The sequence below is a fragment of the Pungitius pungitius genome, chromosome 8 (assembly GCF_949316345.1).
Source record: "Pungitius pungitius chromosome 8, fPunPun2.1, whole genome shotgun sequence".
NCBI classification, from domain to species: domain Eukaryota; kingdom Metazoa; phylum Chordata; class Actinopteri; order Perciformes; family Gasterosteidae; genus Pungitius; species Pungitius pungitius.
Genome location: NC_084907.1, coordinates 3,357,167 through 3,385,066, shown reverse-complemented (window position 1 = coordinate 3,385,066; position 27,900 = coordinate 3,357,167). Strand labels below are relative to the sequence as shown.

The 27,900-nt window shown below is 47.8% G+C and overlaps 1 protein-coding gene across 2 annotated transcripts in view; it reads left to right on the top strand.

Annotated features, from left to right (window-relative positions):
• The first annotated feature begins 9,761 nt into the window (after positions 1–9,761).
• The window catches only part of raly (RALY heterogeneous nuclear ribonucleoprotein), a 50,980-nt gene continuing 32,841 nt past the window's right edge, over positions 9,762–27,900 (top strand). The window contains exon 1 of one of the 2 annotated variants that reach the window (XM_037448161.2): positions 9,762–9,863. The gene's annotated coding sequence lies outside the window, so the exon portion shown is untranslated. Of the gene's footprint in view, positions 9,868–27,900 lie in introns of both variants that reach the window. The other variant, XM_037448160.2, reaches the window with a different exon arrangement.

The following is a 27,900-nucleotide window of genomic DNA, read 5'->3' as shown; positions in this document are numbered from 1 at the left end:
TAGAGCATAACTCTGCTCGCCGGTTCCGACCCGTTACCCAAATCTGGATTTCATGAAATCTATGCTCGGAGCTCCAGTTTGGGGCCGAGCGACGCGTTTCAGGTGCGTAGAGAGAGACGAGCTCGCGGTTCCTAAAGGACCCCTCGTGATGCCCCTTTTACCGCCAGTTGACCTGGTTCCTTGGGGTCCAAACGGGGTGAAGTACTTGTGTCTCTGGGCCCGAACTCACTGAGAAAACCAGTTCCCACCAGGATGTGAAAACCATTGAACCCTGGACTGAGCTGTGTTGGTTTTTCCTCCATAATTATTGTTATTCATTAATTGGAGTAAACACAGGAGTAATGAGCTCTGGTGGACGTCCGACTTCAATCGACACGGGAAGATCCAAAGTGTGTGTTTGTGACGCACACACACACAATCTGACTTGGTTGGATAAAGGCAAGGAGAGCTACTCGGAAATATGACTAAAATACTGGAGGAAAAAAGTCTCCTTCATTGGACGGACGTGTTTGTTGACCCGAGTCCTCCCCATGGCTCACATGATTCCACGTTGTTTCTGGTGTTTAACGGCCGTCACTCTGTGTGGGAAATGAAGCTTTGGTCTCACCACAAACACTGCAAATGCATTTTATCTTTTGTTGTCTTTGTTAAAAAGCTGTTTTCGAATTCCCTCCTTGACTGATTATTGTCAGAAAATGTAGAACACAATCTAGGCCAGATCCGCCCTCATCCAACAAATCGCCACAGGCGTCCCCCCCTCCCCCAACCCCCCCCTGGAACAGCAGCTCCCAAAACCACACACTTTCACTTTTAATATGGAAAGTTTTGGACCAAAGATCAATCGCCGTCGATTGGCTCGACTTGATTTACTACCTCAAACATTGTAACCATTACAGGGGAAATGGACTGTAAAGCCCACAATGCTTCAGGGCGGGGCAACCCTTTGATTGACAGGTTGCTGGTTCATGGAAGTCAACTGTAACTGATTAGTTTGACTGAAAGGATCCCCTGTAGCGGTGGGTTTTACTCAGCTCCACCCACGGGGCCCACAATGTGGAGCCTGCAGGCGTCCACAAACCAGGGGGGGGGGGGTGCAACTTTCATGATGAGATGTTTGACTGAACAACACACACACACACACACTTCTCTTTGTCTCTGAATGTTTGTCTCACTCAGACATTTTCATGCAGTCGAGGTCTCAGCCGGTCGAGTCTTCTCCAAGGTTTGTGTCATAAAACCTGAGCATTGACATCGGAGGATTATAAAAGCCCTCCCTGTGTGTGTGTGTGTGTGTGCGCACACTCCATAGGTGTGTGTGAGGACTGATTTGATATGTGAACCTTGAGAGTTTTTTTTTTAAAGGTAAGCACAGACACGTCTGAGTCTACGTTGATTTATTTCTTTGCCTTTGTGTTCAGGTTAGTAAGTGGAAAGAAGACGGAGTAAAGGCTGTGTGTGTGTGTGTGTGTGTGTGTGTGTGTGTGTGTGTGTGTGTGTGTGTGCGTGTTCAGGTTATCAGGACATTTCTGGTGAAAAGGTCCACTGGATAAAATCAAACCGTCATGTGCGTCGGCGGCGAGGCGAGGACAACAAAGACCTCGCGCCACGCGTGTAACGTGTTCATTCCGTGTGCGTATGTGTGCGCTTTCATGGGCTCAACCATCGGGATTCAAGGACGTTGATACACCCCCCCCCCACCCCCCTCGAGGTGAACAACAGCGCTGGGTGAGCTGTTGCTTTGGGTCAAGGGTCACTTCTATTGAATGGTACATACGCCCTGTAATGATGAAAAGTTGTCAACACATGTTAACACAACAAAACCTTTGAGTGTGAATTAAAGAACCAGATGGAAACACAGGGTTCTTATTCAAATGTTCTAAGTCACTTTAAAAGCAGGATGTGATCTTCTAGGCCTGTCGAGGTTAGTGAAGGTTCTTCTGTTTGCATTAATGGATCAAACCACTCACAGGCACATATTTCATTTTCAATAAAGCAAACGGCTCCTCTCACCTTATTTCTTCTGTGCTGGTGACATATCTCCATCCGAATGAGGCTCTTCCCACACCTGCAGCATGGTGTTAAGGTGGATTAAAAGAATAAAGTGGGAAAGTATCCTCACAGCTGCTCAAATTAGACACAGAAGACTTCCTTTTGTTGTGAGGAAGCTTTTGGGGGGGGGGGGCAAAGCTGTGGGATTTCCTCCCTGCTCTTTGGAGGCTGTGCGCAACGCGCTAATTGGGACAAAATAAGGAGAGAAAGTAATCACGTCTTAACCCAGAAGCTGTTTCAACTTCCAGAAGCTGTGCTCCATCACACACGTTCTGTTAATGTGAATTGAAAACAAACCAAGTTGTGTCTTTTACTGTTGCTGTTGTTGTTGTTGTTGTTTTTGTTCCGTGACGCTAATAAAGTTTATTAAGGGAACATTTCCACTGATTGGCAGAAAGCCCCCGCTGGGCGCCTCTCAGGTGAAGCGCCGCCCCATCTGCCGCTCGGCGCGCCGGCGTGTCGTTTAAAACGTGACATTCATCTCCTCGCCGTGGCAGACGCTTGGGTTTCTCCGTCAGGTGACAGATGTGGTTTGACGGACAGGTCTTAGCGGCAGCTGGGGAAAAAAAAAAAAGACCCCCTGTGTTTCTTTCCGGGAGATTGATTTTCCATCCATCAATTATTTTAAAGTTTTAAGTTGGCAGGACCAGTTGCAAAAATGTAATTGCTCTGATTTCATAATCAAATACGGAGAGGAGCCAGAGCATCTGTGACGACACACACCTTGAGTCCCCAACGGGTCCTGATGGCATCGCTCGGCCAGCGGCCCTAAGCTCCGCCCTGCGGGGGGCTCTGTCCTCCACTCATTGGTTCGAACGGAAATGACCCCGCATGGACCCCTCCGTGTGGCGAGGAGCCAGTGGGCGGGACCAGCTGCGTGAGCCGGGCCGCCAGCGGGTTCGGACAGTGAAGGACACTCTGTACTTCGTTTTGATTGGCTTAAAGGTCCAGAGGCTCCAATGAGTCATGACCATGACACCGCCACACACACCTGTCCTTAAATGACACGCGTGAGGCCCAAGTTTAGATATTTACAATGTCGAATCCTCATTAAATATCAAAGCATTTCTGACAAATCATTTTAAGGTTTTTTTCAACCCAGTCTCCAAAAAAAGCGTGAAATGGCTACGTTGGTCCACCGTGATAAACGTAGTCATGTCACGTTTTCCCCCAAAATACCGTTACTATGTTACGTTTCTTTTGGCCCATTCATTTACATTGCTTTGCAAATAGGTCACGTGACTATCAAGTTTCCCGGTAGCGAAAAGAAAAACATGGCGGACGGTCAGCATAATCTCCGTGAAAAACACAATATTTTAAGAAAGCATCAGCATTTGTATGCATTTCGATGGCATTTCTAGCGAGAAGTATGCGTTATTCTTTCATAATCTTCTATCAGAGACTGTAGAAGACCTTCCGTTTATTCGTTTCTGCGAAGATTTGAGTGTCTCTTTGGGAAAGCGTGGCTACGCAACGCCTTTAACGGCGCATTATTAAAAAAACACTTCCGGTGGGGGCGTTACCGTAAAGAGGCGTTCAGCCTTAAAGCCACTAATCGCCAAACAAAACAAACTCAAAGCACACGAATCACATTATGACTTTTTAAACATAAATTCCCTTATTTTTGTGAGTTTTCAATGGAAGAATGCATAATTTCCGAGGGTAGGCAAGCCCGGGACATCCCGAATTATGGGCAATTTTGATTTGTCCAGCTTTTTGACAGCTCCAGTCCCGACTTCCAATCACAGCCTCCTAAGTCAATGACGCGCCTTAAACTCTCGGTTGTTGTGTGAGTGCAACTCCCCCCCCCCCCCCCCCCCCGAACATTACGTCTCGTTTACATGGGAAAGGGGGGCGGGGCTTCGCCTTCAGAGCGGAGCGTCATTTCTCGCTCCACACGTCTCCTCTTTTTACTGGCCAGGAAAACGGGCGATCTGTCCCACGTGGGTCTGGCTCCATTCCATTGGCTCTGACGAATCCATGGAGAGGCGGGACTTATAATTTGCCCGGCAAACGGAGAGATTTGAGCTGCATTGCTTCCACTGTGCGTGAAGTGGCCGTGAGGCCTCCACTAAAGTCTCTCTCTATTTGTTCTGCTTTACTCAATAAAAGTAAAACCTTTACAGATATACTGTCCACACACTAGGCTAACATAACGGAGATTCCAGGCTTCGTCCTTTATGTTTTATGGGGATAAAGCCTCTGTAAGTATTTTTTCCCAAGCAAATCTGAGTTTCTTCTGTTTTTTGTGTGTCCCATACAAATATCAAAATATATATACTGATTTTCACATCCAAACACACTCACTTATGTTCCCTTTTATCATGACAACAAGAAATTTCAAGATATACCTTTTGCTTTCATAAATATGACAGTTTTAGTGTGTAAATGCCCAGCAGTGTACGGTCCGGGGGCCCCTATCGGGCCACTTGTTAGATGGTTCGATTAGTCCATCACTACTATACTTTGATCTGACGACTAATTTGCACATCATGCTCGTACCGGCATGGCTTCGCCCTTCCCAGGCATAGTTCATCATCTTCCGGGGTCCTATAGCCAGTGTTGGGAAAGTTTACTTTCTACATTAACTAGTTCAAAGTTTAGTTCACAAATTTTAAAAAGGAACTAGTTCAGTTCATAGTTCAAAATATTTGAACTAAGTTCACGGTTCCAAAAAATGAACTAGTTCAGTTCTTTTTTTCCATACGTTGCTGCGAGCTATTTTTTTTAAATTATTGCCACAGCCCAGAACCACAGACAGCAATTATTTGATCAGTTTTAACACTGAAGCTGTGCATCAGATTTAATCTTCATATCCAATTTTGAATCCTTATCCAACCAGGGTTTACATTAGCATTGAGGGGACAGCATTTCCCCTTTGTTGCTTTAATGTTGCTGTCATTCACTCCACACTAGCAGCAGTTGCAGCGTTCACCCCTACACTACATTCTCAAACACATGCTGCTTGAATGGTCTTTTTTAAATAAGGAATTATCAAAAGAAAAACAGGACAGTAATCATTAAGGTGCAAATGTTTGCAAAGAAAGGTCAGATTCCTCCCATCCTCACCGACCTTGTCAGTAACTTCATAAAACTCTTTAAAATTATTATACGCCCCCTCTGCTACACTTATCAATGCGCGTTTACGGTGTGTTTTCTATAGAAATCTGGCACCCCATTGAACGACATTAACCTGAAAGAACGTGCCGTAGAAACCAGAATGAACGAGTTCACAGTAACGTTCATCGGGCATTAATACAGTACGTTCAGTTCACGTTCGCCCAAAATATCAACGCGTTCATGAACTATCGTTCAATGAACGCGTTCAGGCACAACACTGTCCCGAAAGGGCCGGGATCGCACCTCACCCAGCATGCCTCGGCCTTCACTTTTTTCACTACAGAGTTTTGTTGCACCCTGTGACTCCGGCGTTAGACTCCTTCGACTGAGTTTCAAGATGGGTTGGATGGGTTACTGACTAAAATGTATGCCCCCACCCCCTAACTGCCTCAGGGCAAGTTGTAAATATAATAAGTCAAATAAGTCAAACAAGCAAGTTGTATCTGGTTTAACCCTTTTATTCCTGTAGGCGTTTTTTAGGCCTCATGCTGGAAATTGCATTTACACACTAAAACTAGGATAACGCATGTCTGATGATAGTGACAGTGTGTCTGTCGATCAAGATGAGGATGGAGACATAGTAGAGGTTGAAAATCCTCCTTGTTGAACACCCCACAATACATTCTGTGCTCTCCCTGGCATAACATTTCTAATGATATCATGTCCCCCCCTTCAGTATTTTAAGACATTCTTCAGGTTATTGTAGGCCAGTTGAATGTGTATGCCATACAATTTGACACAAACAAGCCCTTTAAGTTTACATGTTTTGTATGTGGATTTTGTACATACAGTGTTGGTCATTTAATTTCTTTGTTTAATATTTTTGAATTTATGTTTGAATCCATTTGTGGTTAATGTGCTCAAAATGCACTACTTTCTTAATGCTTACATTGCTTGTTTGACTTATTATATTTACAAGTTGCCCTGAGGCAACAGACCTAAATCAAGTTAGGGGGTGGGGGCATATATTTTAGTCAGTAACCCATCAAACCCATCTAACAAGTGGCCCGATAGGGGCCCTCGGACCGTACACTGCTGGGCCTTTACACACTAAAACTGTCATATTTATGAAAGCAAAAGGTTTATCTTGAAATTTCTTGTTGTCATGATAAGAGGGAACATAAGTGAGTGTGTTTGGATGTGAAAATCAGTATATATATTTTGATATTTGTATGGGACACACAAAAAACAGAAGAAACTCAGATTTGCTTGGGAAAAAACTACTTACAGAGGCTTTATCCCCATAAAACATAAAGGACGAAGCCTGGAATCTCCGTTATGTTAGCCTAGTGTGTGGACAGTATATCTGTAAAGGTTTTACTTTTATTGAGTAAAGCAGAACAAATAGAGAGAGACTTTAGTGGAGGCCTCACGGCCACTTCACGCACAGGGCAAGCAATGCAGCTCCGTTTGCCGAGAAAATGATAAGTCCCGCCTCTCCATGGATTCGTCAGAGCCAATGGAATGGAGCCAGACCCACGTGATAGATCGCCCGTTTCCCTGGCCAGTAAAAAGAGGAGACGTGTGGAGCGAGAAATGACGCTCCGCTCTGAAGGCGAAGCCCCGCCCCCCTTTTCCATGTAAACAAGACGTAATGTTCGGGGGGGGGAAGTTGCACTCACACAACAACCGAGAGTTTAAGGCGCGTCATTGACTTAGGAGGCTGTGATTGGAAGTCGGGACTGGAGCTGTCAAAAAGCTGGACAAATCAAAATTGCCCATAATTCGGGATGTCCCGGGCTTGCCTACCCTCGGAAATTATGCATTCTTCCATTGAAAACTCACAAAAATAAGGGAATTTATGTTTAAAAAGTCATAATGTGATTCGTGTGCTTTGAGTTTGTTTTGTTTGGCGATTAGTGGCTTTAAGGCTGAACGCTTCTTTACGGTAACGCCCCCACTGGAAGTGTTTTTTTAATAATGCGCCGTTAAAGGCGTTGCGTAGCCACGCTTTCCCAAAGAGACACTCAAATCTTCGCAGAAACGAATAAACGGAAGGTCTTCTACAGTCTCTGATAGAAGATTATGAAAGAATAACGCATACTTCTCGCTAGAAATGCCATCGAAATGCATACAAATGCTGATGCTTTCTTAAAATATTGTGTTTTTCACGGAGATTATGCTGACCGTCCGCCATGTTTTTCTTTTCGCTACCGGGAAACTTGATAGTCACGTGACCTATTTGCAAAGCAATGTAAATGAATGGGCCAAAAGAAACGTAACATAGTAACGTTATTTTGGGGAAGAACGTAACATGACTACGTTTATCACGGTGGACCAACGTAGCCATTTCACGCTTTTTTTGGAGACTGGGTTGGTTTTTTTTGGCTGGTCTCTTTATTACCAATGAGCGTAATAACCAGCTAACGTCTGACTCCTCTCGTCCTGCCTGAGGAATCACGAGGCATTGAGGTCACACGTCGACGCCAACACTCAGATCCTCTCTTCTTCTCCAACAGGCTCCGGAAAACTTCTTCTAAATGTAGGTTTGATTGAGAAACTCTCTCCCTCCTCCGGTGATTTCCCCCCCCCCCCCCCCCTCCCCCCCCAAAAGGGAGAAAATCTTCTGGCAAGCTCCTCTCTTTGCCTCTTGTGCTTTTCATCATCAGACTCCTCCTTGAAGGAAATCAAATAATCCTCCTCTGCCATCGCTCCCGCTGCGGAAAATAATTTCATGAGAGCACGAAGGGGGGAAAAAAAATAGTTAAGAATCCTTCAAAAGGGAAATCATAAACCAGCAGTGTGATAATAAACATACATTTGAATCATTATCAATCATCACGTTCCCACAGTTCAATTACGTCTTTTATCTTTAATCTGTACCACGGGGACCGTGTGTGTGTGTGTGTGTGCGCGTTGTTTTCTCTGTTTCTCTCTGAGTCTCTCTCTCTCTCTCTCTTTGTTGGCCTCGCTCGGCCTTCCTTCCGCCACTCGTCTCTCTGCCCTTGGAAGCGAAAGCAGAGAAAACAAGCAGCAACAACTGCCCCCCCCCCCCCCTCTCGTCACGGGCCTCTGCCACTGTCTCTTTTGAAACTGTTTTCATGCATAACTGTGTGTGTGTGTGCGTGTGTGTGTGTGAGTACAAGCTGGCCCTCCAGAGACGATGTGAGGAGCACAGCCCTGTGATGCTGTGAGTTCATGAAGTATCTGAGTGAGGTAGACCCGGGTATCACCAAAGAGCCCATAGCTGGTCCTCCTCCTCTTCCTCCTCCTCCTCCTCCTCCTCCTCCTCCTCCTCCTCGGTGCTGCTGCATTGTTCATCACAAAAGATTCCAAACATTTAGAGATTATATGACCCTGGCTTTGATTTGAAAGGGGGAAATAAAATAAAAAATTCCATTTCAATGCATCAGAAACAATGGTCACACTGGGGTCATGTGACAAACCTTTACAACCTGATGTTTGATATAAATGGAGATGGCCACACAAGTTAAGAAGAAGAAATCAAACATACCATAAGGAAGCCATTTCATTAGGAGCTACCAGCTTCTGGGTAAACAAAGAGGATGAATTAAGGATTGTTTCTCACTGCTCCTCTTCTTCACTGGACTCATTTATCCTTTTTCATTTACATGTTCACGTGGCCACAGTGGGTGTTTACCTGGAGGAAGACCCGCCCCCTCAGACCAATCCCCCAGATTCAGCTGCTTTAAAGTCCCAGTGAAGCCCCATGTGTCTCGTTCTTTGTATCTGAGTCGAGTCGAGCTCCACGCGCTCCGCCCCTCGTGGCCCAAAGGGGCAGCTTGATGGAGGGAGGTCGTCATATTGTTGGGTGAAATTGGTCACAAGCATCCCACACATTCTTGGTCATCACCTTATCGGAGTCAGCCTGGCCTGCGTTGGAATCAATTAAAATGCGTCAGTCAGCATTAGTGTCATTAGTGTCACCCATTGGGGAACCCAGTTTTACAGGAACAGATATAAATTTGATGTGGATTTTGACATTGTTCTTGTAATATTGTACAATTCTGTACCACTACGTTCACTTATTACACACAACCTATGGTTTATAACGCTGCAGCATGTGTGGCCTGTAACATGCAGCCATTAACGAAATTGTCTCCTGATGATGTTTCGAACCTGGACATGAAGGTTTCACATTCCTTCAGCCTACTTACAACTCTAGACATTTACTATATCTGTTCATCTTCTCAACTCCACTGTCAAATGCAGGTTTTACATATAAAATAAAACAAAAAACACATAAATATGACATGATCTGAATAAGCATCACATCAGAAAGCTGAATTGTTGTGATGGAGCATCTCTAACCCTTTGAAACGAGCTCCATCAAAGAGCAACAGCTTCATGGGGAGGGGGGGGGGGGGTACACGCGCGTGTAACTCAGGCTGGTTTAAGGAATTCATATTTTAGAAGAGATGGCCCCTTTAAGAGCAGTCTTGGCTCTGCTCGTGCGCTTTTCTTTTACAGCCCGGTGCCAAATTACGCACGGGGCTCCCTGCGGCTGCTCTCCCCCCCCCCCCCCCCCTCCAACGCCCCCCTCCCCTTCTCGGCAGCCAGCCTCTCAGTGGTTGGCTCCAGTCAGCGTGTGCAGCTGATGTACCCCCCGCCCCCCTCAACCCGCCCTACCGGCCGGCGCGCAGTCGGAGCTCCAGCCCCGTAACCGAGCGCACACCGAGCCTCAGCCGCCCGCCCGCCCGCCTTCTTCTGCTCCCGCTTCGGCCTCTTTGAGCGTAGGTCAGTTCCTTGTTCCTCTTTTCTTCCACTCGTTCTTTCTTTGTTGCTGCTTTGGTTCGTCTCTTGTTTTTTTTTTTTTAGTTTTTCGCAGTGAATTTGAGCAGCTGGTTGGATTTCTCGGTGTTCTACCGGAGCTTTCCGCCGCTGCTTGTTGCTGGAACGAAACCCGTGTTCTCGCTTTTTTCTGTTTATTTTCGGTTCTTTTATTATTTTTTGGGGAGATATTCTATTGCTTCTTTTCTCTCTTTGTGTTTTCTGATCTCACAAGATTCATTTTGATGTCTCTCATTCTTCTGCTGGATCTCCTTCATCTCTCTCTCGTACTTGGCAGCGCAAAATGGGATTTTCATTGCTCTTAAACTTGAATGTGGTTCATGCAGCATGCCCGGAGGCAGCGAGGATGAGGAGGATGAGGAAGATGTGGAGAATAAGGAGGACGAGGAGGATGTGGAAGATGAGGAGGATGAGGAGTATGTTAAGGATGTGGGAGATGAGGAGGAGGAGGGGGGGGGGGTGGCGGGCAGGTGTTGCACCGGCTGATCTTCATCCACGGAGCTGCTCGTGTTCACGCTGATCTCAGTTATGAATGTCGGTCAGTGCGCGTGAACGTGTTTACTGACCCACACGCACACACACACACACACACACACACACAGACACACACACACACACGCTCACACACAGACACGCACACACACGCACGCACGCACTACACACACCCACGGACACGCACGCACACACACACACACACACACACTACACACATGCACACGCACACACAACACACACACACACCCACACGCACACACACATCATATCAGAACCCGAGGACCTACAGGGCACCAGGGTACTAGAGCGTGTGGGTGTGTGTGTGCGTGTGTGTGTGTGTGTGTGTTTGTAGTGTGTGTGTGTGTGTTTGTAGTGTGTGTGTGTGTGTGTGTGTGTGTGTGCGCGCCTCGCTGTTCCTCGTCTTTCTCACATTAGTTTTGCCGTCCGGTGCACCGAGAGTCTCTCTCTGTGCAGCAGCATTAACATTTGAAGCCATGCTTTTATTTAATCATATTGTTTTCAATAGTTTCCTCTGAGAGGAAAATGTTGCGTTGACGGAAGAAAGGAGACAAACGTATTCCTCCTTAAACAGGATCACTTTAGGTATCAATGTAGTGCCATCAAAAGGAAATGACCTGATATGTGTGTGTGTGTGTGTGTGTTACTTTACTTGTACACAATCCGTATAGCGTTGCCATGGTAACGCCTTGTAGTTCTGATTTTGGAGCAGAGCGTTCCTGTGCGAAACACCTCTTTAATACCTGAGGCCCTGCAGGTGGAACATGGGCGGAGCTCTGGCTGAGCTGACCAATGGAGGAGCGGCTAAAGGGTTGAAGAGAACTCCACGTGCTCCAATGGGGTCGCAAGTAACAGCCTTCAGGGTAATGAAAAGGTTTCTGGCCTCAGCGAAAGAGCCGGCGGATGCAGAAGAGATTGTGAGTGTTTTTTTTCCATCGGCTCCACGTCCAGAGAGAGAATAAAAGGCTCAAACCGGCGTGTGTGTTTACGCCCTTTTGTTTAAGGCCTTTGCAGAGTCATGTTTTTACGTCACATTTATTTCAGGTGTCTAATTAATTAATGTCAGTTCCCAAAGCAACCCCACGAATATGACTTGCAGCCTTTTTTATGATCTGGCATCTGTCAAAAAGGCTCTGATTAAGTAAAATATTAAAATATTTATGACTCTTTTGGATTATTTAATTTTTGTTAAATTAATCGTAGGATGGATTTTTTTTTGTTTTGGTTCGTTAATTGACGCGTGAATCGTTGTTAATATAACAGTTGTTAAACCTGTTAAAGGTTGCCGGGGGTCGAGGGCTTTTCTCTCTCTCAAGGTGACCTCGTCATCGATTGATTTGCTGAACGATCCATAAAACTTCTCCTCCTGGATCCTGCAGTTGGCTGCAGGTTGACGTTGGACTGACTGAGCTCCGGGTTTGTGTCACTTTAGCAAAGAGGCCTCCGACTCCCAGCAGCAGCTCGTCTTCGTCCCGGTGCGGCCGGTCCCAATCGTCCTCTCTGGGGGGCGGGGGGGGGGGGGGGGGGGGGTCCAGTAATTGAAATGTGGACTGTATAACTCAGGCTTGCAGTCCTTTGTAAATGGGAGCTTCAACCTTCTTTCATGTCACCTTCCTTTTGTCAGTTGTGGGGGTCATTTCCTCGTAAAGCGAAGAAAACGGCCCGGGGGGGCGGGGGGGGGGGGGGGGGGGTCTGTTTTTAATTGTAAAAGCATGCGTTTGTGCACCTGCTTGATACTCGAAGAAAGGTTCCCATTGTTTAGTACCAGGAGAAGTTGAATGGGCACAAAAACAACTCGTCAGAGCAGCTCAGGGCAATTCGAAAAATCCATGTAAACACGAGTTTAAGGGTCTCAATCCCTAGTCTTAAAACAGCATGGTGTTTTTAGGGCGGGGCTACTTTACCTCATGATTACGGTCCACAACCGACCACCTGGTTGATGCCCATTTCATTTCATTTGAATGATTGTTACGTGGAGCACAACACAAACCCAGTAAGGCAACCCTTGACCTTTAGTGATCTATAATACGGCCTCCCTGATGATTCATCGTGGGCTCTGGAAGCAGGGAAATGGCCCCTCATTGCTTGAAAAATGTAAATATGGTGGAAACTCATTATCTGCCGTACGTGCACGCACACACACACACGCACACGCGCGCACACACACACACACCAACAGTTGTCAAGATTTACCACAGTTTCCCGTGTAACACACTCAAAGCACACAAACCATTTCCCAGCCGTAGTATTCCCTGAATGGATGAAGACAGCCGGCACGTGAGAACCGCGATTAATTAAAAGGACATCTCTCTCTCTCTCTCTCTCTCTCTCCCTCTCTCTCCCTCCCTCTCTCTCTCTCTTTCTCCGGGAGGCAGTGAGTATCTGCAGTGAATATTACATCTGCGGGTTTGGAGTCAGCGGGGGGGTCATTGTTTCCAATGCAGCGCGGCCACATATCATTTTTCCAGCTATTACAAATGCACGAAACGTGGCCTTCGGTGACTGACGCGCTTAATATCGCCTCCGTCTTCCCACGGGCCTTCCAGCCGTCGGAGGCAATTTGCGGACGCAGGCGAGGACACAAAGAGCCGAACTCATCAGTTCCTCCGACTGTAAGGACAGCTGAGCAATTTATATTAATGCACAATGACTGCGAGACCTTTAGGGTTCCTTCATTTCATTCGACACAAAGTATTTCTAGAGAGCGACGTAATGAACTCCACAAGTTGGAGGATAGTTTAATATAGCATCAATGATTCAACACAGCGAGAGAGAAAAACAAAGGTGAATCCGACGCGAGCGGTGTGACAGAATGGATTATAAATGTTTTTTATTAAAAAGCACGCCGCAGGCATTTTATGTCAGAATCGTGATCGCAATAAAAATGTCATTAAACTCGGAGCCCTAGTTGGTTGTAAATCAGCTCCTTCAAGACCTCATCATTTAAACGGTGTCTCCCAGAGCTTCTACAGTAGTTCGCTATCTATTCGCGTTTTATTTATAAGTTTATTTTGAAAAGCTGGCTTTTCAAGGTAAAGGCACAATGAGGAGTAACTTGTGTTACGCTGCGTTTAATGTGACTACAGTCTGCACTGCCAACTCAAAGTGATGAGGAATCATTTGTTGCTTCTGAGACAATAACATCCTCCAGTCTGACACACACACACACACACACACACACACACACACTCTGCAACAGGAAGTGTATCACACCCAGACTAACAAGACACTAACTGCAACCTCACTGCGCCAAGGAAACCAACCGTGACACAAACACCTACAGAGAGCCAAACACACACACACACACACACACAATCGCAATCTGATATTATAATCGTGTTGTTAGTCGCTCTCTGGTGGTGCGTTCTGATAACAAACCTGATGATGCCACGAGACGCGCATTTCCCTTTAAAACTCGCTCTCTCGCTCTCCAGTTTTTGACAACATTTTCCACAAAACTCTCATTAATAATAATTGCCTGTGTTTTCTCTTTGCTCCAACACTCACAGCCTTGCGCTCTGTGTGCGTCTCTGTGTGTGTGTGTGTGCGTGTGTGTGTGCAGAGTCAGAGGGTCAAGAGGAGTCCTGACATTTAGAAGCTCATCCACCTCCCTGATTCAGCAGAAACAGACGGACCCCCCTTCTTCCTCCTCCTCCTCCTCCTCCTTCTCCTCTCTTTCTCTTTGTACCTTATTCCATCTCTACTTCGTCCACTTGAGATTCTGCGTTGGCCTGGTGGGCGTTTGGAACGGCCCTCATCAGCAGACGAATCCTCCCCGCGGCCCCATCTGTAGTCACATGGTCAAATGCTCAAGGGCGGGGCTACGTTGTGATTGACGGGGGCCGATCGGACCGGACTAAGCCCTGCAGGTCGGACATGAAGGGGAAGTGTAACAGAAACCTCTCCCATCGCTAAAGGATGGTCGACGAGGTCATTTCTTTCGCTCTTCATTATGAAGACCATTTGTCTTACAATAGAGCTCGAGATATCAATTTCATTAATTCCCAGTCCTTATCTTCCCTGTTACATTGTGTGTAGAATTATAAAACATTTGATTTCTATGTAAAACACAATAAGGAATGGTCTTTTCTGCTGCACATAGACTACAACATGATGCAATCAATAAATTGGCCCATGAGGAGATCACTGCTGCAGCCGAAGGGAAACCATGTGTGAATGAATAAGTGGAAAAGTAAAAACAAATGTTCCCCGCCTTCATTACTTCTTTAATAAGTTTACATTTCCAGAACACAAATCTGGTGGACACAGATTTCATTTCGTTGATGTGTGAGATTCATAAAGGGAATTATAAATATGTTTTTGTTTCCCTCCGTAAAAGCGTTTGACGCAAGAGGAAACCCTCACATTGATAAAGAGCTTTTAAAGAAATGTTTGGTAAAATGACACGTTAATGACACAGACAGGTGAACTAGAATTTGCTTTTACTCTTTTTGTATTACAAGTTATCCAGAATTAAGGAAAAAATCCACAGATGCAAATAAACAATAAAATGTGGGTTTTTCCATCCGGTGGACTGAAAGAAGACGTGTTACTAAAATCCAGAACTCGTGTTGTGATCAGATAACGGCGTCTCAACACACGCAGAGGGGTGAATTATACCTGCAAAAGTCTGTTTGTTTTAAGTCACAGAGAGAGTTAAAGCCTGGAAACAGAAGCCAGGGATCCGATGAGGGGGAGTGGGAAGATAAAGGAGACGTAAAGGTGCAGAAGCGAGATGAAGAAGAAATGACAAAAAATGACAAAGGCTGGAGAGAGGAATCAAGGAAAGAAGGAGAGGAAATATCAGGTTGTGGTAGAAATAAGAAGGCTGAGAGAAGAGGAAGGAGATGAGGTGCAGAGGAGGAGAGTGTGTGTGTGTGTGTGTGTGTGTGTGTGTGTGTGTGCGTGTCTAATGACTGATAAAGCGAGGCGGGCGCTGAATTATAAATGCAACCAAGGTGAATTTTTCATGAAAATGTTACTAAGCCATTCATAGATTAGTCCCACTTCCTTGTGCGTGACCCGGGAGATGGAGGGATGAAAGGCGGGAGGTGAAGGGCGGAGGAAGACGAGGATCGAGAGAAGCGCCCAGATAACAAGGCGGGCGGAGGAAAAGAAAGGGCAGAGGAGCGGACCAGGTGGAGGGCGATGGAGGAACAGAAGGATGCGACTCCGATGGCCAAAGGGTGTTTCTATCTTTCTGATCTGTGCTGCTAACAAGCTAACAATAGAAACCCGGCTCCTCATTACATTTGCTGATGTTTGCTATCAGTAGCAAGCTAGCGCGTGGACAAAGTCATGTGACGTGGCCCTTGGGTTCGGGGACTGATGTTATGAATCCTTGACATCTGCCATGAGACCCTTTCTTTGAATGTCCACGTCCCAATTCTTTGGTTTCCTCAGAGTCGCTAGACACGGGTTAGGCTACACTGGCTCTGTTAGATCTTTGCGTCACATGGGATGAAGTCCAAATGTGGGCGGAGCTTGCTTTTAAAGTGAATGGCATGGACTCTGTCGCTCTGCGATTGGTGCAATTTGTGTAACCAAATCTTTAACATTACAAGTTTGGGTCTTATTATAATTATTGAAATTATCGAAAGTTGAGGGATCGGCAAAGGCATTAGGGATCATCCTCAGGGGATCACGAATGCCCGAACCAAAAATGTCATTTCAATCCAGTCAGAATTTGTTGAGACGTTGGACGTGCCGACGTAAAGAGGTCAGGGGGGGGGGGGGGGGGGGGGGGGCGTGTGACCGAAATGACGATGTGATTCATCCTCTGGGCACCATGCATGGCCTGTAAACCTGGTACAACCATTGTGTTCCATAGTTTCCGACATACTTGAAACGAGGATCGAGACAAAGGAAAACCACGCTTCCATAAAACGTCCCCCGCAGTCGTTGAGCGAAGGTATTTTTGGATGAGTATATTTTTGTTGATGCCTTTTACTTAATCCTTAGCTCAGTGAATCAACACCCCTCCCCTCCTCTAAGGGGGAGGGGGGGGAAAGCGGCGCTAACGAGGTTTCAAGGCAGCGCGTGTCAGAGGAAGCGCTCTGATTGGTTCAGGCTCATTACCCAGCAGCAGCCGAGGACACGCATGTTGAGTTTTATTACCTGTTCTGTTTTGACCTTTGGCTGGTAAGATGATAATCAGCTTATCAATATGCCCCCCCCCCATACACACACACACTAATGAACTGTGTATTTTATTATGTAGGATGATATAGAACATGAAAAAAATAATTGATTGTGTGTGTGTGTGCGCGTGTGTGCGTCTGCGTTCTAATTTTAATCCCCATGCATTAACACATTAAGACTGATATTAATAACACCATCGTTGGCTAATGTCCATTTAACCACTGTTTTGCTGTTTTCCAGACAAACGGGCTCATTAGTTCCTCATGATTTAACCCATCTAAAATATAACAACTGAAATGAAATGAAGGCACATATAAATGTTCAAAGGAAGCTGCAAATAAATGGAATGTGGCATTTTAGGAAAGGTTACAAATAACCAGACATATTATGAACAAAATGAAGCACACGAGTTCTCATAAAAGCGGCAAATCTAATGTGCTTGGAAAAAGATGTTTCCCCTTTGATGATTTATTACTGAGAACAAACAAAATGTCCCTCTGATTCCTTATTTTCATGAAAGATGAACGAGCACCGCTGCTTTTCCCTTTTATTGAAATGTAGGTTTAGAAAAGCACCAAAAAATCACAATGCAATAGGTTTCATTATTCAGGGTGACTTTAAATATATTTCCGATCTCAGTTCGCTGTGTAAATGTTTTCGGCTGACGCCGCGGCCGGATCGGACACATGCACCTGACCAGGCGCCGCCTCATCCATCAGTCTGAGGGGCTTTTGGGGGGAGCTTGGCGTGCGATGATGGACGGGACCTGGTGAAGTGTTAAAAGTGTTGAATTATCCACCAAGGCGAGAATTTATGGGACATTTTTACACAGAGAGCGAAAGCATAAACTCCCTCCACATCTGGCTTTTTTCCGTTGGCGTTTTCTCATCTCTAGATTCCTGCCCAGCTGAAAACAAAGGGCCGTCCGGCCCCTCTTGATGTGCAGCTGTGGCCCTAGTTGTTGATTTCTGTGTGAATAAATGAAAAACCAAAAAGACAACTTCAAATGGATTCAAATGTCTGTCAATAAGACCCGCCTCCACCTCCAGGAGTCACAGCATTACTTTACATGCAGTCTACCTGTGTCACATGATCTAATGGAGCACCAGTGAAATCATTAACAACAGACCCTTTATTTACTGTTTTTTAATTTACGTGGCTCATCACGATGAATCCAAATGAAACCAAGTGCTTGACTGACGGAGCCGAGATATGTTTCGGGGTTCAGGAGACGTGTTCGGGGATCAGGAGACATGTTCGGGGCTCAGGAGACGTGTTCGGGGATCAGGAGACGTGTTCGGGGCTCAGGAGACGTGTTCGGGGCTCAGGAGACGTGTTCGGGGATCAGGAGACATGTTCGGGGATCAGGAGACGTGTTCGGGGCTCAGGAGACGTGTTCGGGGATCAGGAGACGTGTTCGGGGCTCAGGAGACGTGTTCGGGGCTCAGGAGACGTGTTCGGGGCTCAGGAGACGTGTTCGGGGATCAGGAGACGTGTTCGGGGCTCAGGAGACGTGTTCGGGGTTCAGGAGACGTGTTCGGGGCTCAGGAGACGTGATCGGGGATCAGGAGACGTGTTCGGGGCTCAGGAGACGTGTTCGGGGTTCAGGAGACGTGTTCGGGGCTCAGGAGACGTGATCGGGGATCAGGAGACGTGTTCGGGGCTCAGGAGACGTGATCGGGGATCAGGAGACGTGTTCGGGGCTCAGGAGACGTGTTCGGGGCTCAGGAGACGTGTTCGGGGTTCAGGAGACGTGTTCGGGGTTCAGGAGACGTGTTCGGGGATCAGGAGACGTGTTCGGGGCTCAGGAGACGTGATTGGGGATCAGGAGACGTGTTCGGGGCTCAGGAGACGTGTTCGGGGCTCAGGAGACGTGTTCGGGGCTCAGGAGACGTGTTCGGGGTTCAGGAGACGTGTTCGGGGTTCAGGAGACGTGTTCGGGGCTCAGGAGACGTGTTCGGGGCTCAGGAGACGTGATTGGGGATCAGGAGACGTGTTTGGGGCTCAGGAGACGTGTTCGGGGCTCAGGAGACGTGTTCGGGGCTCAGGAGACGTGTTCGGGGTTCAGGAGACGTGTTCGGGGATCAGGAGACGTGTTTGGGGCTCAGGAGACGTGTTCGGGGTTCAGGAGACTTGTTCGGGGCTCAGGAGACGTGTTTGGGGTTCAGGAGACGTGTTCGGGGCTCAGGAGACGTGTTTGGGGATCAGGAGACGTGTTCGGGGCTCAGGAGACGTGATTGGGGATCAGGAGACGTGTTTGGGGCTCAGGAGACGTGTTCGGGGCTCAGGAGATGTGTTCGGGGCTCAGGAGACGTGTTCGGGGCTCAGGAGACGTGTTCGGGGTTCAGGAGACGTGTTCGGGGATCAGGAGACGTGTTTGGGGCTCAGGAGACGTGTTCGGGGCTCAGGAGACGTGTTCGGGGCTCAGGAGACGTGTTCGGGGCTCAGGAGACGTGTTCGGGGTTCAGGAGACGTGTTCGGGGCTCAGGAGACGTGTTCGGGGCTCAGGAGACGTGTTTGGGGCTCAGGAGACGTGTTCGGGGCTCAGGAGACGTGTTCGGGGCTCAGGAGACGTGTTCGGGGTTCAGGAGACGTGTTCGGGGATCAGGAGACGTGTTTGGGGCTCAGGAGACGTGTTCGGGGCTCAGGAGACGTGTTCGGGGTTTAGGAGACGTGTTCGGGGCTCAGGAGACGTGTTCGGGGCTCAGGAGACTCATTCAATTAAAGGAACTCCTCTGGGACTGTACCCTCATGCTTCATAACTTCAGTTATTTTTCTGAGGAGTATTGCCTTGTCGATCTCCAAAGTGGAAATTTGCTGGTCAGCGAAACACACTCTCTCTCTCTCTCTCTCTCTCTCTCTTACATATTTCTTCTCTGTGTCAACGAACATCCTTTTCTCAGGAGACCTCAGGAGTTTTGTGGATGTTTGATGTTTGATTTTATCTGGTGATCAAACGATGGCCTTAAAACCAGCTCCAGCATTCAGTCATTATTAAACATGCGTCCCATGAGCAGTCTGACCAGAGGGGCATTTGGGTTTCCAGGAAGAGCTCTTTGTGAGGACCTAATCATGGGAGTCATTTGGCCGTGTCCGGTTAATTGATTGAAGGACGGAAAGAAGACAGAAAAGGCCGTTTGCTTGAATTGACCTTTTCGATGCCACAGCGAAGAGAGACGGACGGAGGAGACGATTGGAAATGGGGAAAAAAGGAGGGATGGTGATTTGATCGGGTTCGGTTTTCCATTAGCAAAACGCCTCTGGCTGCAGGGGGGGGAAGACTAAATGAGGAAAGGACAGGAGGCAAGGATGTGATGGAGGAAGGCCTGGGTGAAGGGGGGGGGGAAGTAGGAGGCATGTAAGGAAGGGACAGCTGGGGAAGCAGGAACATGCAAAGAACCAAGGAGGGAGAAAAGTGGATGAAACATGATGAATTGGATCCGACTTGGATTCAACGGGTGGAAACGGGTGTAGCTGCTGCCTGGCTTTTATTGGTTATGATTCCTCCACCTCCACATTTAAATAAACATTTCATCTACAGTGCTTTTAAGGGTTTCCCCCCCCAAAATGTACATATCCATCCGATTGGTCCTGCGATGCCCAGAGTTGAACCCGATTGTCCCTTCTGGCCATCGACCCGCCTCTTTTTCAGCTTCATCTATGGAGAAATAGTAAAAAGAAAGAAGCTCTCGGCAGAGTGAGCGGGTCCCTCAGCTGTTGTTTTCGGGACAATGGACGGCTTGTTGTATGGAAGCAGAGCGACAGTCACGTGGTCCAATCATCCAACCAATACATTTTGGGCCACTTATGAGGCCGAGTTCTCATGCGAGTGGTTTCATTAAAACCGTGTGATGCATTCCTTTATGTTGAAACTGATGTGTAATTATTTATGAAAGTCGTCATGGCAACGGATCGACCGTGAGATCCAACGAATAAAAGGCCTGGCTGCTCAGACCTGACCGTTGAATACAATAATAGCAAATGGGAATAATCGCACCGATTACCAGCGAGATCGAAGCCTCAATTAGTGTGTGTGGAATGATGTAAATAATGACGACGCGGCAAAAAACCCAACGCTGAGCGTGTAAACTTTCCGTCGTTGTTGTTTTTCATATTTTACAATGACAAAAGAAATCCCCCCCCCCCCCCCCCCAAAAAAAATGAGTCTGCTCTGGGACTTCTCAGCTCCTTTGGCTCAGCAGGAACCTTCTCCGCTGCTTCGAGTGCAGTACGAAAAGCAAAAGAAGTGAGAAGATGCTCCCAATGACTCAAATCAGATGAAATTCCCTTGACTACAGACTCACACACACACACACACAAGCAGCAAACACACAGGGGGTTTTTGATCAGGGCTGTGTTTTGGACACCCATGTGGCTGATGGGTAATGGCGACCCCCCCCCCCCCCCTCCCCCAGCCCCCCCGCTGTGAGGTTGTCAAGCACTTTACGTTCTCTCTCCTCTTGAAATTTGCGACCGAAACGAGCGGACACACTTTGACTCCAACACCAAATCAAACACATTTGGAAAAATGATTATTTCGACACGCGATGAAAAGGTTCTTTCATTTATTTATTTTTCTCCCCCAACCACATGCTGCGCCGCTGAGATTCGGTTTGTGAGAGTGCGTTACGAGCCGGAAGCATCGGCCCAGGAGAATAAACCAAATACCTTCTCCAAGGATGAAAATCGTATAAGACCATTGACATCAATAGCTGCTAGAAAAAAATGAATGTAAAAAGCTCTAAAACTGTAAAGCAAGTGACTACAAAGCAGAACCACTCACACACACCTCAACCTCATGACTCACCTTTGAGCGCCGAGGTGTGTCGTGCGGGTGCATGTTCATCTGGCTCCGCCCCCTCTCGGCTCTTTGAAACCACGGACTCACGAGACCCAAAAGGCCGCCTGAAAACAGAACCACGTTTTATGTCCCGTTTGGTTCTCATTCGCCAAGGCACTCGGGAACTCACAAACCGCGCTCACACACACACATTTCCCCCCCCGGGGGCCCCTTCCCAAGCAGTAATTTGCAGACGTCTGTGTTTGATTCGATTCCCAACGTGCGAGCGATTGGTGAAACGTTGTTAACAAAGCAGACAAATGCAGCCGCATGATTCGTTCTCTCTTTCTAAGTCATGTGAGAGCCACATCGTTTCCGCACTCGGCGCCCTGCAGGGTCCCTCTGCGAGCCCCCCCCCCCCACAGCACCCCATTAAGGGATTAAACCGAGCCACTGGTGCTCAGCTTGTCGTTTTTTCCCTGATAGCTGAAGTGGGGGACGCTGTCCTCTCCGTGAAAGACACTGACAGCGAGTTCGCCTACTGTGTGAAAACCCCACTAAAGTACCTCCTTCACGATGATGATACATGTGGCGTCTCCGTCCCCCCCCCTCGAGCTCCCTGTAACACAATCAGAGGACGGGCCCCCGAGGGGTCGAGGGGGAAGGTTCCGTTTGATTCAAGTTGGCTCAAAACTGGCTTTAATGCGCTTTCAACATAACAGGGTTTGTCACCAAAGGCGTCCCAGAGCAAAGACTGACATGAATACAGATTGAACAAAGTGATAGAGGGACACCGAATGTGTGTGTGTGTGTGTGTGCGTGTGTGTGCCCTCAACGAGAACAGCATGTCTTTATTAGAGATTCCGGTTGCATGGCTGGATTACCCATCGGATCAAAAGTGTCAAAATCAAAAGTGAAGCCGACGTGAAAGTGTCCTGAAGCTGCATTCTGTGTGGTGACCAGCAGGGGGCGACTCCTCTGCTCCCATAGACATCCATGAGACAGTGACTCCCTTCTTCTCTCTTGATTCCCTTCCCTCAGTAAACATCTCTAGTTTCAAGTCTTCTTTCGACACAGCATGACGTTCATCTAGTAAACGATGGTCCATGCAGGACCATAAAGCAGGAGATGCTTTGAGGGCGGGGCTTACTGTGATTGACTCTGTCCTGCTAGACGTCTCAAGTGTTCCACCTTGACGCAGACGTCAAAAGTCTCTTACTGACCGTAATGCATTTAGTCGTTGTTTTAATGCCCTCCGCCTCATGTTGACTCTTCTCACTCATTAATTCTCCTCGTGTCTCAGTCATCAAGGAAGATTCCAGCGCATTCTTTGGAGGTCGGACCCGCCTGTGATTATGCCAATATGCAGAAACGCAACGTGCCGTCGAGCTGTGAATAATGCATAGGTACACTACTCGCCAGAGACGGGGGTCACAACGGAGGTGCGAGTGGTATCAATGTGGACGGCCCAAGCACACGCGTGTGGGATGAACATTATCGGGTTTAATCCTTTAAGTAATATGTTTAGGCATCGACAGACTCCTCGTGGAAATGGGAGAGCCCTGACCTTTCTGGGTGCATCTGATTAGTGTCTGCTTCACTTTATCTCAAGTGTGTTTGTTCGGGTAGGGGGAGAAGGGGGTGGGGGGGGGGGGGCAGAGGTTGTAAGTTCCATAAGGCCATAAGGGAGATTCTCTGCACACATCTTCATTTTAATACATTGCTGCGATACATTGCAGCATTATCAGAGGTCGCTGGAAAATGTTCAAGTGACAACAAAATAGTGAAAAATATTATTTTTTTGAAAATTGGTCCCATATTGAAGGGAAGACTGCGATGTATTCATCCGGTTATGTTGACAAAAACTGCTTCTTTTGTAAGGCCCGGATTGTTATTTAAAGTGTGTGACAACAACGATGAAATGTTTGTCCTCACATCCCATCACTCTGTCTGAAGTCATGTCATGTGACACTCGTGGAAACGTGAATGACAGTTGGAGACCGGTGCCGGTGTCACGCGTCTCGACCAATCGGAGCATTTGAAACCGCTGCTGAAAATAACTGGCTTGGGTAGAAAAATGGAGTAAGGAAGCAAACTCTTTTTCCTTTTAAATCTCTTCCAGATGGACCCAAATTGTGAATAACCTGCATCACTGAAAGTGTGTTTCCTCTCTCTTTTTTTGATTGAGATTCTCAAATCCAGTATGTAAATCCCAGATGTGTCCTTTGTACTGGACCACGTCCCTCTAAGGGACACCTGCTACTGAACATGGATTAAATATAAAATTTGGTGGCTAAATAAATAGTGGCTGCAGACATTTCTATGTTTCTATGAGAGAGAATTCGGTGTCGTCGCTGCTGAGGGTCTGGTGATCGTAGATCGAAGACGGATTAAACGTTGCTGCGTGTCAGAGCTCCTTGAAGGGCATCCATTTCTAACGGGGGCTCTCTCTAACCAGCTGTCTCCTGTGGACTCAGCGGCTCCTCGAACCTGCCAAACATCCATTGATCCATTCACAGGCACAGCCGTTTGGCACCAGAGGCTCCTGATCAGAGCCAATCACCTGTCATCCAGAGGGCCTCATTGGGGCCCTTTGGGGGCCTTTCCCTCGAAGAGGCGGGCTCAGAGCCCTTCAAGACGCTGTAGAGGATGTTTGCTAAACCCACCAGGAAGCCCAAAGCCTGCTCGCCCTGAACCGGTTTACAGGAGAAACGCCGTAAACAAATCTGTCACATCAACTGTAGTTCTGCTTCTGATGCTGATGCTGATGATGATGACGATGAGGATGATGATGATGATGATGATGATGATGTGGCCGGTCTTGGAGATGAGCAGCTGCGTGCCGCCATCTTCTTCCTCAAACATCCAGCTTCCATGAGGAGGAAGTTGGTTTCGGTCCAAGAACAAATTCCCTCGCGCGGATGAAAAGGAGCTTGGCCCAGATGAGCAGAAGTACTGCTGTAAAAATGCCCCTTTTTCGGGGAGGGGGGAGGGGGGGGGGGGGCTCTATGGTAATCAAGGATGTTGAATATTCATTTAGAAAGATTTAGCGGTGACAGATTTGTGAATTGAATTCTACTTGTGAGTCTTTGTCTCGCCAGCTGTCCGGTCAGCCGCCAGTCGAGTGCGTATTTGGCCAGAAAAACACTCTGATTGATATCAAGTGATTCTCTCTCACACACACACACACACACACACATTCAGATCGGGTCCATTCTGGTCACCATACAGAGTAATGCGAAGATGATGACACAGGTAGCCTTCATCGTCCTCGGTGGCGGCGTTTTGATAAAGGGTTCGAGGGAGAGAAAGGGAGAGAAAGGGAGAGAAAGGGAGGGCGAGATAACTGTTGCATTGTGTGTGTTTGATTTATCGATCCGTGAGAAACCGCAGGCTGGAGGCTGGAGGCTGGAGGCTGGAGGCTGGAGGCAGAAGCCCAGCGGAGGGGAGTCGGCTCCGCCAGCGGGCGTTCTGTGGCGCAAACACAAACGTTGGATAACACATTTCATAAGAGGCGAGCCTTTTTATGGACACACGCAGCGGGGGGGGTCACGTCTCCAGCACCGCTCACATGTCCTCACGCACACACAAGATGTGACCTGTACCTGTTCACATCATTCATCATCTTCGAAAACCAACTGGTTATGTTGAGTGTGGTGTATTTGTTTCCCTGGTGATTCCTGGTTCGGCGCGGTTAGCACCGTGGATGCTAACGGTGGCTAACGGACGCCGCCGACGCTTTCCGGACGCACACACACACACACGCACACACTCTATTGGCGCCGCGTTGTTCTCTCACCATCAGCACAGTTCCACCGCCTCGCGTTGTGTAGATGAATGGAGTCCAGGTGTAGAAGATGTGAGAGGAAGAGCCAACACGATGAAACGTGAGGAGGCAAGACGGTGAGGCAGGAAACAGGGAAGTACGGATGAAGAGAAACTCACAGAAAGAAGCTGATGGCCTTCCTCAGAACATCTCCAAACTCCTCCTTCTCTCTCAGTTGCACATCTGTGAAGCTTCGTGACACATTCTGACAACATCTGTCCACAGAAACGTCCTCAACTGACAAATGGCGGAGGAGGTTGAGGGAGGCTGATAGAGAAGGTTGAGGGAGGCTGAAGGAGGCTGAAGGAGGAAGCTGATGGAGGTTGAGGGAGGAGGCTGAGGGAGGCTGAAGGAGGGGGCTGAGGGAGGCGGGGGGAGGTTGAGGGAGGCGGGGGGAGGTTGAGGGAGGCTGAAGGAGGGGGCTGAGGGAGGCGGGGGGAGGTTGAGGGAGGCTGAGGGAGGCTGAAGGAGGAGGCTGAGGGAGGCTGAAGGAGGAGGTTGAGGGAGGCTGGAGGAGGGGGCTGAGGGAGGCGGGGGGAGGTTGAGGGAGGCTGAGGGAGGCTGAAGGAGGAGGCTGAGGGAGGCTGAAGGAGGAGGCTGAGGGAGGCTGAAGGAGGGGGCTGAGGGAGGCGGGGGGAGGTTGAGGGAGGCGGGGGGAGGTTGAGGGAGGCGGTCTCCACCGGCGGTGAGGATCTCTGCCGCTGAATATTTCATGGGGTGTGGTTGTATCTCCCCAGGCTTCCCTCCTGGACGCTCTGGTCCAAAGGACCCACAGGCCTGCAGGCCCCGCTTCCTGTTCCCACGTCGCTGAGCTCACATGATCGTAAACATTTTTGGTGAATTTTTTTTTTCCCTGAAGAAAGTAGAAATAAGTGTGTATGTTTCCTTTGAATTTACCTTTTGACCTTTGACCCCTAATTGAATTATGTTGAAGAATTAGAATAAGAGTACATGACGCATCCTTACACATTATTGTGTGTTTCTTTGTGCGTCTGTGGAAATGACTTTGTGTGTGTGTGTGTTATTCATATGACTTGACACTGCCACGTCTCAATGCCTTCTCACACACACACACACACACACACACACACACACACACACACACACACACACACACACACAGGGTTTGCTCCTCCCCGCCTGAATAAACCAGACTACTTACTTGTGTTTGGTTGGCTTGTTGTTGTCTCGGTGAAGTAAACAAGGTTGTTGTGGTTATTTGTGAAGCTGTGTGTGTTTTCCTGTGTGGACCTACTTCCTCTAACGGCCAAAAGCCTTCTTCAGTGTCTCACTTCATTCATCAACAGTTTCGTTGCGTATACAAAAAAAGCTGAGCGACTTCTTTCCGTCCGCGACCTTTTTTTTTCGCAGTTTGACCTTTCCGAGGCGTCTCGCTCCTGAGGCCGCTCGCTTTGACATTTAATCTCGTTTTAACCCAAGGACACATCGGGTCGCGTCACGTGCGTCACGACCCGAAGCTTCTGAGGGAACGAGGAACCTTTCCCTTTGCGTTCCACCACTCAAAGCCTCTTCAAAGCCTGTCTTCAACAGGCAGACAGGTGAGGAGACTCTCTCCCGTCACTCTGACCTGTCAATCACTCCGCCCCAGCCGCGACCTCGCCGCCTCACCTGGCCCAGCACCTGGCCTCGGAGCGAGGCGTCCAATCACAGCATCACGCCCCCAATCAACCCTGCACACCCCGTGGAGGCACCTCAAGGGTTACGTCGTGGGGTCATTCATGTTAAATAAAAGCAGCGAACATAATGGCGATTGAAGCATCGCTATATTTATGTGTTTTAAATATTAAGAACTGGATGTCAGGAGCAGCGTCACAGGGGAAGAAAAAAGCTTTTAGGAATGTTTCTGCATCGTCTACAAACACGTTGTTTTCTCTTTTTCGTCGTCCGTTTGAACTTAAAGTTCTTCCATTTGTTTGAGGCCCAACCGGAGGGAGCTTGTTGTGACTCAGTCAGACGTGAACAAAAACAAGCTTCTCCTTTATTTTCTAGGGGGGGGAGGAGAGGGGGAAGGAGGGGGGGGGGGAGACGTCATGGGCGCTTTTCTCTAAAGGTTCGTTTTCTCGCACGAAGAAGACCTGTCAGCAGACTTTAGTGACTTTTCTAGAAAACTTTTAAGTGGTGGTTGAAGAAGTGGCAGGAGTGCATTGTGGGACGCTGAGGATTATGGGATGGTCAATCATCCTGCCACCTCTGTATTGTAGTGTGTTCTACGCACACGCGTGTTTTCTTCAGCCAATGACACCGTGATGGAGAGACCCCGGTGTGTGTGTGTGTGCGTGTGTGTGTGTGTGTGCGTGTGTGTGTGTGGGCCCTCAGGTGGAGCTAGCTGTGGCCTGTGATCAGAACAATGGAACACAACTCGCACACAAAAGGACTCTTTGCTGTAGCTGTTAGTAATATAAGGGAGCTGTGCATCATTTGTTTTTTTCTAATGAATTAAAATAAGGTTTTATTCATTATGTAATTGGTTAGGGTGGTCTCTTCTAATCATGCAATGAATATTACGCCATAATTCACACATATCTTACAACTTTATTTAGCATGTTTTCCAATGACAATCTTCACTAGTTTGGTTTCCCAAAACTAATTAGGTGACAAAGGTTTATTTTGAAAAGTCAGTTTGTAGCAGGTGAAGGACACTGAGGTGGTGACCTTTCAGTACTGTTGAAGGTGTTTTCATATAATAAAGCAGCACAAA